This window comes from Microtus ochrogaster, unplaced genomic scaffold (assembly GCF_000317375.1).
Source record: "Microtus ochrogaster isolate Prairie Vole_2 unplaced genomic scaffold, MicOch1.0 UNK32, whole genome shotgun sequence".
Lineage (NCBI taxonomy): Eukaryota > Metazoa > Chordata > Mammalia > Rodentia > Cricetidae > Microtus > Microtus ochrogaster.
The window spans coordinates 3,157,848-3,174,605 of NW_004949130.1; positions in this window are offsets into that span (position 1 = coordinate 3,157,848).

Below are 16,758 nucleotides of genomic sequence, written 5' to 3' on the forward strand. Positions count from 1 at the left end.
CCCTAATAAGGCCTGGAGACTAGGTATGCACCAGAGAGAAATCAGGTTCTCTTCATTTCTCGTTGTTTCCGGGGCCTAAATCTCTGGGTGCGGCCAGGCTTAGCATAACATGCTGCACTGCCTAAGGCTCATGGGGACTCTGTTGAGATGGCTTCCCCCACAGGGCCATGGACACATGCCTTGCACACAGAATCACACACATGTATCACAGCTACATCATATAGACACAATCCAGAGACATCATATAGACACAATCCAGAGACATCATATAGACACAATCCAGAGACATCATATAGACACAATCCAGAGGCATCACACAACACATAATGACACGAGCCACAAATGTCATACAATACACAAGCAGACACACATCACATGCACAGAATACACACACTGGGCTGGAGAGATGGCTTAGCAGTTAAGAGCACTGACTACTCTTCCAGAGGACTGGGGTTCAATTCCTAGCACCCACATGGCAGCAACTGTCCATAACTCCTGTTCCAGGGGACCTGACACCCATGGCTAAAATACCAATGCACATAAAATATGAAATAAATAAAATTAAAAAATAATATACAACACAGGCACAACCTACATGTCACACCACATATAAATATATGCTATACACATATGGAAGACACAACCACACAAATATAGCTCAGATAATGATAATACTAATACAGATATGTGCTTTTCACCCTTCAGAGCACACAGATATAGCCCAGGGATGTCACACACATACACACACACACACACACACACACACACACACACACCACATATACACCACCCCACCCCAGTGCAGCCCACAGACATCAAATAACGCAGAGACACACTGACCTCACCTACAGGTACACAAGGTGCCCTGTTCACTCTGCCCATCTTGTTGTACGCAATCAGACTGCAAAGCCAGCGGACCTGCAGAAGCCCTGGAGCCACATGGAGCCCCTCCTAACTCCCAGACACTCTCAGACATCAACCCTGATGCTTTGGAGGGCTGGAACACAGGGACAAAGGCAGAGGGTAGTGGGGGACTTACAAGACCTAGAGAGGCAGGCAGGGGTCAGGTTGCAGTTCTTGATGCGGAGCTAGAAGCAGACGCCTTGGGCTAGGGGACAGCCCCAAGGACCTCATGAGAGCCAGGTGTCACTACCTATACCCTGAAGTCTGAGTGGGTACAGAACACCCCACTTACTCCTTGGTTGACCCAAGGTGTCTGGTAGGACCCACCCTCCCTGCTAACCCTGTGACTTGAGACACAGGACTTCAGATGTGAGTGGGGGTCCCTCATATCTTGTGCCCAGAACGAATGGCTTGTCCTACAGGAGATGTCTTTTGATCTGAGCCAAGACCTACCATCTGCCCCAGGCCACAAGAAGGCCTTTTCCCAGGCCTCGAATTCTTGACCTGTGAGCTGATGGAGACCAAAGGCTCTTCTTGGAGATCAAGGCCTTGGAATCCTCTGACTCACTGCTTGACATTCCACCCTGCAGCTAGACCCTGCTACCTCAAAGAACCCTTAGGCTCTACTAAAATGTGGACCAACCAGTGACCGTTTGGGAATTAGTTGGAAAGGGTGGGGCAGGGAAAGCAGGTGAGGTCTCGTGTGGGCTCTTGAGGACAGCTGACTTCTCGTAGGCCAGAGGGCTCTTCCGAGAGGTCACAGGCAGTGGGCAGTGGGATTCCGAGCACTGAGGCTGCCACGCCTTTCTCGGGGTGGGCCAGCTCAGCAGCAGCAGGGTGCAAAGGGTGAGGCAGAGCCAGGTGTGGTTGTGGTTAAATGCCTAGAATCATGGCCCTGGAAAAGCCGGGAGGACGCTTTGACATCTGTAGCTAACTCGGGCTAGAGCGAGACTCCATCGCAAAAAAAAAAAAAAAGACAGAAGAGGCTGGACAGGTAGGTGCTGCGCTGAAGCAGCACTTTGAGGAGCTGCCTTGTGGTCCCTCTAAGCAAGACAGAGCATTCCATGCCGGATCAGTGTCGCTGCCCAGCAAGGCCACGCCCCCTCGTGACGGCCACTCTTTTTAAAAGAGTAGATCTTTTATTTATTTCTCAATGATTTCTTTTTTTTAAAATATTTGTTTATTTATTGTGTATACAATATTCTGTCTGTTTGTATGCCTGCAAGCCAGAAGAGGGCACCAGACCTCATTACAGATGGTTGTAAGCCACCATATGGTTGCTGGGAATTGAACTCAGGACCTCTGGAAGAGCAGTCAGTGCTCTTAACCTCTGAGCCATCACTCCAGCCCCCTTCTCAATGATTTCATACATGTAAACAATGTCTTGCTGCACCCAACTTCCCCTTCTCACTCCTCCAAAGCACTGAACATGCCTTTCCGCCCCATTTTGTCCTGACTCCGACCACTTTTTCCTTTGAAGCAGGGTCTCCCAATGTAGCCTGGCTGTCTTGGAACTCGCTATGCAAACCCGGCTGGCCTGGAACACACAGGTATCCCTCTGCCTCTGCCTCCTGAGTGCTGGGACTAAAGTCATGCACCACCAGGCCCGGTTTCCCATTTTGCTGTTGTTAATACCCCGCTGAGTCTAGTTCGCCCTGTCTGCTGGAATGGTGGCTTGGTGTTACACAGGTGACCATAGCTGCGGTGAGTCCCTGGGTAAAATGACGCCGACATTCACTCTAGATTCCTCGCTGCCCAATGAGCCAACTGTGAGCACTGGCCCCAGCTCTCTAGGCCTCCCTGCCTGAGAGACGTCAGTGGTGGTGGAAGTAAAAGCCACTTGATCTCTGGAGAAAGGAAGCAAAAGGATGCAGATTTTTGAGAGGACAAACATCCATGGCCACTCCTGCCTGGTGCAGGGGGGCCCTTGGGAAGATGTGCCTCAGGGGGTACAGGATGACAGATACCTTCTCTCTAGAAGAGGTACTTGCTCTGGCAACAGACATCTTGCCTAAATTGGCTCTGCGGGGACCCTGTCTCCTCCTGGTCAGCTACAAATTCTACCCTCCATTTTCCGCTGAGGTCCTCTCAGAGGCTGGTGAGCCGGCCAACTTGGGCAGGACTCATACTCCCAGCAAGGACAAGATGAAACTAGGAAGTGGCCCCCAGTGCCATGCAAGCGTCCGCCTGCCATTCCTTCCGTGTGCGGGGGTGGTTGCTCCTGAATAGAGCCTTAGTCACCCTCTGTCGGGAACCTTCTACTGTGTCTCTAGGAAGTGCCACAGGCCTCCACACTTGCCTTCCTTGGACCCATACTCAAGCTGCCTGCTGGGGACTGCCTAGGCTCACTGCCTGTGATATCACTGCTGTCCCTTGTTCCATGAAAAGCCAGCCTGTAAAGTTGCCCATGGCCTCACCTAAAAGTGGAACACAGAGCTCCTTTCTGTCTCTCTCTTTTCACAAGGACTTTCTGGGTTCCCGCTGCACCCAGGAAAAAGCCAGTCGTCTGGAGCCTTTGAGGACTTCCATATCGACAGCTGCTGATTGTAAACCCTTTGCTGGATCCTGCCCATGCAGGATGTCTTCCCTCTGTCCCATATCAAGACCTGCACAGGCCCAGGCTCTAGATCTCTTTCCTATACAGCAGGCTTTGAGCCAGGGTTCCTGTTGACGCCCTGGAGTGGCCTCCATCACTGGCTTAGTTTTATGTCAACTTGACACAAGCTAGAGACCTCAGAGAGGAAGGAGCCTCAGTTGAGAAAATGCCTCCATAAGTTCAGACTGCAGACAAGCCCATAGGGCATTTTCTTAATTAATAATTGATGGCAGGGGAGGGCCCAGCCAAGAGGAGCAAGCCGACAAGCAGCACCCCTCCATGGCCTCTGCATCAGCTTCTGACTCCGGGTTCCTGCCCCGTTTAAGTTCCCACCCTGATTTCCTTTGATGCTGAACTGTGATGTGGAAGTGTAAGCCAAATAAAACGTTTTCTCCCCAAGTCTCTTTGGTCACGTGTTTCGTTGCAGCAGTCATAACCCCAACTAAGACAATCATCAAGGTGGGGGAGCAGCCTTCCCATTTTCAGCCGGTTTGGAGGTCTCTCCTGGGAGTTTCTATGCAAAGCAGGTTAGCAGGGCCTGGTGAACCTCAGGTGCTCTGCACACATAGCTAGCTCCAGGCTGGTCCATCCGCAGGGGAATACAAAAAGAGAACTGACATTCTCTACGGTTCTGGACTGATAAGCCATGATGCCTGGCAGGGTGGATGGACTCAATGCTTTCTCCACTTCATCTGTTTTGTACTGCTTTGACACGCGCGTGCGCACACACACACACACACAAAGATCCGAGATTGGGTGGTGTCTAACTTAAAGACTTTATAGAGTTTAAGCTGGGCACAGTCGTACTTTCCTGGAATTTCAGCCATGAGAGGGGTGGAAGCAAGATGCAAGTGGAGTTCATCTTACTGTCACCGTTAGTCTAGTGTGGTACCCACACTGCTCTTCCCTGCCTACAACCATGACTGGAAGAGAGACCCATATGAACCAACTTCCCCTCATAGAAATGTGCTAATGCAAATGCTAACATGGTCCAAATATGAAATGTCTCCTACCTCTATGTCTGAGCGCCTGGTTTCCCGGCTGGTAGTGCTGCTCCGGGAGTCTGTCCGGTCCTCGGGACTGTGACCCGGCTGGCAGTAGGTCACTGGAGTGAGCCCTGAGGGTGATATCTGACTCTGGTTCTGGACTGCACTCTCTGCCTCTTGATTCCCCCAGAACAAACCAGGCTGCAAGCTCCCCCCACCACAGTCAGCCACCCTAACTGCCATACCCTCTTTGCCACTGCCAACTGAAATCCCGTAAACCGTGAGCCCAGGCAACTCCTTCTGGCCTTAAGTGGCTGCTGTTGCGTGCTTATTGGATCACAGCAGCAAGGGAAGTAACTTACCCAGGTGCCCTCGGTAAGGGTGTTTCTGGCTGAGGATGCTGCCCGCTGGGCTGTGCAGACTCAGGCCCTGTTCCCTCTCCCACGTGCCCTCTCTCCTAACACCACATAGGGCTGACGAGCTGCACTAGATGAAGGGCCAGGGAAGGCATATGAAAGAGGCAGTGTTGGAACAGAATGCAAAGAAAAGTCACGTGAGATGCTGGCAGGGGGTGACAGCATCCTCTGACCATCCCTGACCTTTGACCCTGCTTACAGGACAGGACTCTTGCTTCCTCGGATACTTAGCTCAGTTTTTGACCTTGGCTTTCACTAGATTTTTGTGCGTTTGTTTTGTTTGGAGACAGGGTTTCTCTGTGTAGCCTTGACTGTCCTGGAACTCGCTCTGTAGACTAGGTTGGTCTTGAACTCAAAGACATCCTCCTGCCTCTGCCCCCCCCCATAAGTGCTGGAATTAAAGGTGTGCACCACCACTGCCTACTCGCCTGGGCCTGACCACTCTTAAGTAGAAAGCACCCATCCAAAGTGAAGCCATCCTGATTATTGTCTGTAGTTTGGTTCACTGGGTGGAAGATTGTCTTCCCAAGCTCTCTGTTTCTTGATCCACCGAGATGCCAGCCTCCAGTCTTCTGAGAGTCAGTGGTGCCAAGGCTGTCTTTAGACTGACTGCCACTCTTCTGTGGCCTTTATTTCTCCCTGGTATCTTAGAGAAATAGTTTTGTCTTTCATGTTCTTTTATTGTGGTATGAAGTGCTTTTTTAAAAAAAATTAAATTATTTTATTTTTGAAACAGGCTCCCACCATGTAGCCAAGGTTAGTCTTGATCTGTTGGCTTCAACCTCCTGAGCATAGACTTAAGGAATGTGGCACTATGCACTGATCCTTAGTATTCGGTGTGTATCCTCAACGTGAAGATGTTCTCTACTGAAAATTTGTCAAAGATTAGGTCTTGGATGCTTTAGCACAGACTTCAAATTTATATACAGGTTGGCCCTTCTTATTCCAAAGCAAGACTTAACCTTTCCTATTTTCCTCTGTACTGTTGCTCGTGAAATTTCCCCTAATGTGTTTTCCAGTCTCCTAATCCCACTTTAAACCCCTCTTCATTTTCTACATAATAACCCAACCCACTGAACGCTTCTTTAGTATTGGGGCGCCAGTCATTCTGAAGGACTGCACTAACTAGTTAGACTTTAATTGTTGTGCACAACAAAACCCAAATGGTAGCTGGGAAAAGAGACAGATTGCCCCCAAAGAGTTCTTAGAACTCTTCCTTCATCCCTTCTCATCCCACCTGTTGTGGAATACGATTTCCATCCTGTGGTGTGCTGACACACGTCCGTACTTAGGGTGAGTCCTCCGCCTTACCCCGTTCTCTCTAGAAAGGCCTACAGATATGCCAGGTGGTGTTCTACAAACCTAAGTGCAGATATGCCAGGAGATGTTCTACAAACCTAAGTGCCCCTCAACCCAGGCAAGCTTACTGTTAAGATTTAACCAACACAAACTGATTTCTTTTGGACTTGACCGGCCATTTTATTTATCTGTTTATTTTATTTTATTTTATTTTTAGACAGGCCCTCCTTACACCTCTTTTAGGTAGTACACACCTATATTCCTGGAAGTGGGAGGCAGGGCAGGAAGAGCAGACGTTCAAGGTCATCCTTGGCTACAAAGCAAGTTTGAGACCAGCTAAAGTTTACAGGCGACTATCTCAAAACAACAACAGGAAGAACAGAACTGTCTGGAGGGTTGGAGCAGAGGCTGTGGAAACCTGGGCACCACACGTGTTCATGGTGTACTGATGGTTTTAGGAGAAGACCCTCACACCCTCCCAGGACAGCTTTACAAACCCTTCACACTGCGTCCTCTAACCCCGGGCGTTAGGGAAGGAGTCAGTTCCAGCTCACCCTCTCAGGGAGTCCAGGGCACACCCTGTCCCTGTCTCTGCCCTGAGTTCCTGCTCCTTGTGGCTCAAGACCCTGTTACCATGTGGCCCCAGTGTGACCCCATTTTTACCCCACAGTACATCTCCCCAATCTTCCCTCAAAAGAATCCTCCCCCATTTCACAACAGCCCTTTCTGGTTCCGGGCTCCAGGCCACAGTTACATCTAGAACCCTAGAGGGGTCCTTACAGCCAGAGTCTTCTAACGAGAAATTCCAGATGCTGGCTGGTTCATCTCTTTCATCCAGGACTCTAGAACACAAAATTATAAAATAAAATAAATCGAGGTCTTTTGTGCACTTGGGTTAATGGTACTTGACTTGGGATGATACTGCGTTCCCGGGGGGCAATTGGCAATGTCCAAAGACAACTGGGTTATATGATTGATGGCTAGTAATGGAAAAGTATTATTGGCACTGAGTGGGTCCTGGCCAGGAATGTAGCTAAATACCCATGGTGCAGATGATGTCCCTGAGAATAGAGTTATTTAGTTCCTGCATCAAAGGAGATGCTATTGAGAATGTTGATGGCCATTTCTCCCATTCTTCACTGATAAGTTCTGGGTCCCCTAAGGCAGAGGCACATCTGCATTCTGACCAGGGCCCCAATCCTTAGGGGTTCCAGTGGGTCTGAGGGAAAGTGGTTTCCATGGTACGCAGAGGTTGCCAGGTGCTCCAACAGCTCCCAGCCACACAGAGAGCCTCACTCAAGCCCATTGGCCCCACATCCCACCATACCTGCCCACCAGACCTCCTGCTCTGTCCCCCCTCACCAACGCAGCCCCACTGGCACGCGCCAGCCACACCCCTCTGTGTGATGTGGTGAGCAGGCACCGTATGATGTGGGGACCAGGGAGTGTGGTCGTTGGAGCAGGTCAGGCCCTCCTGGGCGGGGTGAAGACATATCTCTGGTGCCATCTTTCCTGTTCTGATAAATAACTGATCTGTGGTTGCGGCAAGAAGGTCACCTCTGCCCAGGAACAAACCACTTGTGACCGGTGGGAAGAGCCCAGGGTGGAGGCAGCGGGAAGTCTGCCTTCCCTGGCCACCAGGCTGCTGGGGGCAGATTTCAGAAAAGGGAAGTGCCGAGCTGGGGCAGCGCTTCCTGTGGTCGCTGGTAGTCAGGGCATGGGGCGGGCACGAATGGCAAATCAAGGGGTGGGCATGGCAAAATCAGGGGGCGGCTTCCCTGAACCAAGAGAGCTGTCTCTGGTTCCAGGCCTGAGGCATAAGTCCCCTTTGTCAGGCACAGTCAGCTGCTGTCCATCATGGTCTGAGAAGACAGAAGGACTTACTAAAATGCCAAGTCACCCGCTTGTGGTTGAAGCTGCCCTGGGCCTTATGATTCTAGGACTGGCACCTTCTTGGCATCTGCTCATCACATTTCCTCTTTAAAAAAAAAATGCCCCTCCTTCTGCCTGTCTTTGAGCACAGAGGCTATGCATCCCTTAGAGCATCTTGACACCTTCCGCTTTGGGGAGCCTGGAGCTACTGACCTGCCTGTCTTCATCTCATCAAGAGTCCAGGGGTGTCCTCTTAGCTCCTGGTGCACCAGCAATTGGCTGCATTCCCTTCTACTTTAGAAAAGAGGCTGTCAAAGAGGTCCCGAAGCTAAGGTGGTGGCTAGAAGGCTCCCTCCTCTTTGCCCCTAAATGCTGAGCATCATGGAGCATGGGCAGGCCTCTGCGGCCTAAGGCAAGCTGGGCCAGGAAGCTAAGAGCTAGGAAGCTGGCTGCCCTCCCTTCCCAGCTCTCAGCAGAGCCTGGCATGGCGTTCCTGCCTCTCCTGGTATCCTGGCCCTTCCACCTCACAGTGAGGCCCAGGGTGCTTTATTGCCTTCAGGACAGATCTCATGACTGCACGGCTCAGCCCCACCAGACTCTGCCAAGATTCCCAAACAGACTGTTACATTCCCTGTGCCCTAGCTCAGTCCTGCTTCTGGTGGGCCCAATGGACAGTCTTCAGCAGCCTCTTCCAGCTGTGAGCGGCCTCTAGCTCAGCCCCAGCCTCTTGAGGTGGTGAGGGTCTGGCTTCCTGAGTCAGCGAGAGATATGCAAGGCAGGGTTTCAGGGGTACTGCCCTGACCCTCCGGTCCCAGCTGGTACCTGTGCCCACAGAGGTCAGCTTGGCAAGGCTGTTCCTCCACCATGTCCAGGCTACCCAGACTGCCAAACCAGCCAGCTTTGCCCACCCCACCTCGGTCTCCACCTGAGCCCCTGCCTCTCCCCACTCCCTCTCTCATTATTAGCGTATTTCATTTACAATGTGATGGCGTTTTCATGCACGCTCCATCTCTCTGGACCTTCCTTACTTTACCTTCGTCCTTCCTGCTTCTTTAGTAAGTCCCCGGCCCCATCCTGAGACTCTTCCCTGCGCTTACAGCCAATCATCACACCTCTCTCCTCTCTCCCACCTCTCTCTCTGTCTCTGCCTCCTGTCTGGGCCCTATTTCTTATTTCTTTTTTCTGCCTCTTGTTTTCTCCCCTCTATTCTTCTCTCTCTACTTCCCCAACCTTTTCTCTGTCTCTCTAGTCTCTGTATTTGGTCTCCGCCTCTTTTCTTCTCTTTCTCCATTCTCTCTCTCTCCATCTCCCCCTCCTCTCTTCTGTCTCTCCAACTATTCATTTGCCTCTCCCACCTTGTTCACCTCTCCTTTCCCCTTCCCTCACCCCTGCATTCGCTCTCCTTTCCTTCCCCCCTCGCTCCCTCTTCACTCTCTCTTTTCTCTCAACATCTCCTGCCATCTGATTCCCCCTCCCTTTCACCCTCTCTCTATCCCCCCCCTTTCTGTTCAGTGTCCCGGGTCTCTGATGGCCAGTGCCCCTGCCGACAGCTGCCTTCTGCCTGGTGAGGACCTGCTTGGGTATTTTATTTCTTAGTCACCTTGGCCCTCATCCTGTTATCAGTTAGAAATGAATCAGAGATTAGGAAATGGGGGGGGGTGAGGTGGGGGTGTTATCACCCAGTGCACCCGGAGCTCTCGCTAATCTTTGGCGGACCTGGATTCGAGAGGAAACACAGTTGCGACACGGAGTCTGCCTTACCGTCACTGTCATGTCCGTGGCGAGGCTGTGGCAGACAGGCCCCAAGGCTGGCGAGCTGAGGAAGAAGGAAGAGGACCAAACCGGATGGAGCCTTTTGCAGGTATGTGCACAGCCATACATGCATAGGAACATGTGTGGCAACCATGTGCATACACATGGGCATAGACACACAGGAAGCCTGCAGGCCTTGCCCATGTCTCCTGTCACTACCTCCATTGTCCATGCACGCCTGTACACCTCAAGTCCATGACCACTGTCACGGTCACCACGTGGTTGTGCTGGCATTATCCAGGGTTCCTACAGCCTATCCCCTGTGAGCATCTAATAGCCACGTGATTGGAACACTCTCCTTCCACAGCCTTCCTACGGCCCTCAGGGTCATCCTCCCATCCTCCTCCTGGCCTACAGAGCCAAGGTGCGGCTCTCACCCTGGTTCTACCTACACTTTTACACTCCTGAGTTTTGTAGCTCCTACCGCCTGGCCCCCTTCCTCTCCGCTGCTCCTCACTTGGCACATGCAATTCCCTCTGCTTGGGGCTCCCTGACCCTCCTCCCACACACAGCCTAGGTCACTCAGCTGTCCAGACCCTTCCTCAGACCATCCAAGGTCCCTGATGCCAAATCACACCAGGTCCCCTCTGCTCTACCCTCAAAGCACAAGTATGCTGTCACAGATCTGATTCTTTCTCACCTCGTGCCTGACTGTGAGCAACATGATACAGGGACTGTGTCCTCTTCTGTCTGTCCGGAACCTGGCCTGGGACCGGCCTACATTAGGCTTGGGCTGAACAAACAGGCACATAAACTCATCTTGAGACGCAGATGAGCCCAGGGCCCAGGAAAAACCACACATGGCTCATCAGGATGCTCGCATGCAGATTGGCAGATGTGGGCATACACTCGAAAGTACCCAGAGAGGTGCACACGGCTGAAACCCACACAAGAACACGCTTTGTTTGCTGCGGTTTCCCAGGCCCACAGCATCACATTACCTAGCTAGTGGATTCCTCAGCCTGCCCTCCAGAGAGCCTCCATCACCCCTGTGGGTCTCCTGGACTCTGTGGCCCTAACCTTGTCTTCAGAGGATAGGCCTCGGTAGGAAGGTTTCTCTGAGTTTTAGAGTGATCGTGCCGTGTTCCACTGACAGCAAGTGGCTTTTGTGCTGATTGCAGGCAGAATTTACCAGCACTGTGGTTAGCACAGGACATAGTATTAATCCCCTCAAATGTGACGGGATTAAGCCAAGTTCAGCGCTCAGGGAGATGTAGACAGGTACACACAGCAAAAGCCTAAGGTTCTGTTTGCAGACTCACCCTGGAAGTTAACACAGGCCAGGGCATCTGTCTGTCCCTGCAGCTAAAACGAGGTGGCCAGGCCTGGGATCTGGATGGATGGCCAGGATGAGAAGCAGGGCTTCCGGGATGTGCTGTGGTTGAAGCAGAATGCAGTGTGCAGTGATAGCACGGGGGTTTCTAATTAGCTTTGTCTGGGGGCCAGGGGCCGGATGGGGTATCTTCTGGGAGGAAGCAGAGGGGGCTGACTGTAGAGACGGGTCCATAGCGATAGCCTTGCCTGCCCTGTTGATGGACTGGAGCTTTGGGGGTCCCAGGCTCTTCGTTACCCAGAATGCCCAGAGGCAGCTTCTGTCTTCCGGAAATGGTTTGAACTGTCGCTCACAGTATAGCTAGAAAAGCCCAGAGCTGCATAGCCCTGCACAGCAGTGTGCTTGCCTTCCTGAGCACACCTGGAACACTTGCCCCATGAGAGTCTAGCATCCTAACAGAGTCCTGCTGGAAAGAGACTCTCCTCACATGTGAAGAGACTGAAGAGAAGCCTCAGCTTCAGGGACCTTCTCTCCAACACAAGTTCATGTCCCCAGTACCCCACCTTTTGACTTTACATCTGCCAGACGCCATCTTCCTCCTGCCAGGCTGCTGAAGAGTTCTCTCTGAGGCAGCCCTGGTAGCCTCTAGATCTTTCTACTTGGCTCTCAAGATTTCTCCAGGTCTTGCCCTTTCTCCAGGCCCCACATCTGGCAGGAGCAGGGTGCCAGAGTGGGAGGGGCTTCTGCAGCACCCACCACACCGTACCTTTGGGATTTTCTTGCCCCCCCACCCCCCAGGGCAGGTGGTTGGCCTGGCTTTTTTTCGGATGGAAATAATGCAGACTCCTTAGCTGATCTGAGAAATGTGAGCAGAGCTGGGAAAATCGGCCGTTTTTGTGGTTTGGGGGTTTGAAGCGAGTTTCACAACTGATCTCCCAAGCGCAGGGTCCGGTCAGATGTGCTACCTCGGGCCAAGCCGTTTCCCAGCTGACTTTGGGGTTGACCGCCCTAGGCCGAGGTGGGGGCTTTGCTCACCTGCCGGCTCCATTCCCCACGTCCGGGGACTGGGATGGAGGGGCACTTTAGGCTGGGTGTCCTATGGCTTCTGCCTTCTCCTTCAGTCTGGGGGGGGAGAGTGGTCCACCCGGGGAAGGAGGTCATCTTATCTGGCACATGGGAGTTTCATACTGAAAATCTTTCCCACATACCCTGGGGGCATCTGCAACCCTTAAAGGCTTCATTTGGTTGGGGAGGGGGGTGCAGAAGGCCAAGAAAGTCTCTTATTGCGATAGTCTTGGGCAGTCTGACAGGAAGTCCTGGAAAGTTCTTCTGGGGTCTTAGGAATGGAAGAGGCACAAGCAGCAGAGAACTTCCTACCTCCCCTGTAGACAGTGAGGATGCAGAGAAGGACCCAAGAGCCTGTCCTGCCACCAGGTGGCCTGGACCCCCCGCCTGTCCTTCCACTCTGGGAAGTCCCAAACTGCCTCAGGCCAGTCGGGGCAGAACTGAAATTGGTGACATATGTCTCTGTCCCCTAGGCTCTGGCCGCCACCCACCCGCCTCTAGAGTCTTCCCGCAGGAACCTCCAAACCCAAGGAGGAGGAGCAGGCAAATGGCTTCCCCGAATGAGAACTGTTCTCCTGCCTCCCCACAGCCCAGCTTGGAAAGGAGATACTAGCTGAGGATGATCCTGGCCCAGGATAGTACCTCTGAGGCAGAGGTGCCCATGGGGCAGATCCCTGGTTCTGGCCTGCGGTGAATGGACCAGGACAATTCTGAGTATGGTTGCCCAGTAAGGGTAGAGTCTATGGACCTGGCACATCCGAGAGGGCAGGAGGAGTCATTCAGTGGTCCATGGAAGATTCCGAAAAGCTCCTGACCAGGGCTGAGGAGTTGGGATTTCTCAGGAGATGGGCTGGGTGGTGAGGCAGGAAAACTCTGTGTCATCCTACGTAGTAGTACCCAGGAGCCAGGAACATGATGGCCAGGTATGCGACACTTGAGTGGACAGCAAAGTCTCATCAAGTTCTCCGTGGGACAGATCAGCCTGGGCAACCGAACACAGCCCAACAGCCGGTCCCCCAGCCTCTGAGGGAGCCTTAGCAAGCCCGGCCCTCATCCGACACATCTGGATGAGCAGAGGACCATAGCGCCGGGACTTGGTAGAGATGCTTGGTCCTGCCTGCTGGTATGGGGTCAGGGGAGGCTGGGGTGTTCTGGCTGCATCTGCTGGGTGTGTGCCCCCCTTCCCGTTCCCTATCCATATCCCCCTCCCAGGTTCCTGTTTCTGTTTTGGGGCCACAGGACTTCCTCTTCTCATCACGGACCAAAATGGCTTCCTGGTCTCAACTGGAGGCATAGTGGGGGTGGGGGGGATGCTGGGACAAATGGCCCAAGGGACATCTACAGAAGGAAGCAGGATCTGGGGGGCATCACTGAGGGCTGAGCTACAGTTCTTCCTAATGAGGTTCCTGAAGCTCCTCCAATGGGGCCTTCAATGAGAACACTTGCCTGACATCACAGAGGGTCCTGCCCAAGTGATCTTGGACAGTTACTTTCTCTCTTGTTGCTATATACGTGGGGTTTCTCTTTCTCTTTTTTCTTCTTGGGGATGTTGACTACTCCTAAGCAGCATCATGGGCTATTGTACACACATGTGCAAACGTGCACACATGCATGCACACACACACACACACACCTGTGAGCATCCTTGAAACAGTGGAGGACCTGGTTTGATGAGTTTGCCATGCATATGCATGATGTATATGTGGGCATCAAGGTAAGCATGCATCTGGGTGGGACTGGGAGGGGGCACCATCTCCTCCCACCTCTAACCTTCCTCAACTCTAAAAAGAGTTTCTTCCAAAAACAAAACTTAGCTGTGCTCTGCTGGTCACCAGGCTTGGGACAACATAGGAATAAACTAATCTTTTTTCTACAGGAGACTCCTATGCAGGGAGCTGTTTAGGGTACTACATACCCAGAACTGGGTATGGGAGGGAGGCATGACCAGAGAACTCGGGTGGGTTTCAGCCTAACGCCTCAGTGGAACCTTGATCCACTGCAGCCATGTCCCCTCCCCCAAGAAGGTACAGCGCTAGAGGCCTGGGAAACCCTTGGCCATCATATGGCTTGGTGGTAGCTTCACGGAAACATAGGGGGTTACTGAGTGGCCAAAGCCTCATCCTCACTGTCATCCAGCTGGCCAGAAAGAGCTATGGAACCAGATGCTTCCTCCTAGAGGGTTGAGGCCTACATCGGGGTCAGGCCAGCCTGGGAAACTCCCTGTCCCCTCCATGGCGCTGGCCAGCACTTACCAAACCTGGTGCCTCCATGGGAGATCACTATAGCTGTCACAGATAAGTCTCTCATGACCAAATGGTCAGGAAATTGTGATGGCAAGACCCAAGGCCCATGGCTCCACCATAGAAACGCACCCTGCACTCTGGTCCTGGCTTCCTCCTTCCACTAAGCCAGGGGTCACCAAGTCCTCTTCCCTGGCACCTGAGTCGTGTTCCCTATTCACACCGAGCAGGGAGGGTAAAACAAACACTCCGTGGATGTTTACATCATGGTCTCGGGGCCATAATTAAGTCTCTTCAAATCACACCCTTATCAGGCACGTATCTCAAGCAGCCTGGAAGGGGAAACATCTTGGAGCATCTAATGAAGGAAAGTTGGATGGGCTCTAAGTCTCTTTTAAACCCTGAAGAATAGGCCTTTGTTGCCAGTTTCCCCCCCACCTCACCTGTGGCAGCCTGCCTTCACTCTGGACTCCATCAACTGCCCCGGGGCCAGGGGCAGGACCAGGCGGCCCCAGTCCTGGCAGCAGAGCCCACTAAGTTCCTCCCACCGGCAGCCAGCTCCTCCAACTCCAATGGCACCACCAGCTGTGTGCAGAGGCCCAGGAATGGGGATTTGAGCGTATGCCGCCTCTGAACTCAATACTCTACACAGTCCCACCAGATTCTGACACCTGCACTTAGTTGGTATCACGCCCTACCTAGAGCAAAACCTCGGTGAGGGGGCAGGCGAGGGTGCTGGCCTCTGGTTACCCAGAGTTCTTCATGACCTGGCTCTACTAACCCCCTCCCCCATCAGATGTAGGTCTGCTTGCTCTTTAAGCCTTTGTTCTCTTGCTCACTAAGATAGCTGTTCCCACCACTTAGCCCGCTCACCCCTGGCCTTTTACCTAGAAAACTGCTATGCATATTTTATTTTTATTTTTAAAGATTTGTGTGTGTGTGTGTGTGTGTGTGTGTGTGTGTGTGCGTGTACATGCAGTGCCCACAGAGAGGTCAGAAGAGGAGGTTGAATCCCCTAGAACTGAAGTTACAGGTGGTTGTGAGCCACCATGTGGGTGCTGGGAACCAAACCTGGGTTCTCTACAGAACAACCAGTGCTCTTAACCTCCGAGCCATCACTCCAGCCCCAGTAGGTGTATTTTAAAACTAAGCTTGTGTATCATGGCTTTGGCGAACTATGTGAAAGTCCCAGATCAGGGCCCCTGGCCCTGGCCCTTCTAGTTACATGTTCACCATGTCCTTGGATGTGTGACTCCTAAAATCAGGCCTTGGATAGCAGGGCAGCTTCTGCCTGGCACCCAGTAAGTGCTTCTTTTTTTTTTTTTTAGTTTTTCAAGACAGGGTTTCTCTGTGGCTTTGGAGCCTGTCCTGGAACTAGTTCCAGGCTGGTCTCGAACTCACAGAGATCCACCTGCCTCTGCCTCCCGAGTGCTGGGATTAAAGGCGTGCATAGTAAGTGCTTCTTATGTACTCTAAGGATCCTGCTGGTCCTTGTATTCTCCAAAAAGGAAACTAAGATCACCACAGCTAGTCCAACCTCTGCCTGGACGATGGAGGAAGTTCAAGGCCAGCCTGGGCAACTTAGGGAGACCCTGTGTCAAAATAAGTACAAAAGGGACTGGGGATATAGTTTCATAGCACACATCCATCCCCAGTATCATAAAAAGGGGAAACTGAGTCCTGGGAGCAGCAATAACTTGTTCATGGCCAGTTGGATGATAGGCACAGGACTTAGAGCAGGGAGGCGGGAAACCTCTTCCGAAAATATCCAGTGGCCGAGGTTTTTGGCCACAGCTGCAGCTCTTCAGCTTCTTTTGCAAAGTCAAACACTAATAATCCACAAATAAATGGACTATCATTGAGTGCCAATAAAACTTTATTGGCAGATTGTGAGATGTGAATTTCCATCATTTTCATGTGCCATAAAATATTCTTTTAATTTTTTTCACCAGAAAAGATTTATTTTCATTTTGTGTATATGATTGTTCTGCCTGCATGTACGTATGTGCATCGCATGCATGCATGAAGCCCTTGGAGGCATGAAGAGGGCATCAAATCCCCTGGAGCTGTAGTTACCGGTGGCTGTAAGCTGCCATGCAGATGCTGGGTCATCTGGATGACCAGCCAGTGTTCTACACACACACACACACACCTGTGAGCATCCTTGAAACAGTGGAGGACCTGGTTTGATGAGTTTGCCGTGCATATGCATGATGTATATGTGGGCATCAAGGTAAGCATGCATCTGGGTGGGACTGGGAGGGGGCACCATCTCCTCCCACCTCTAACCTTCCTC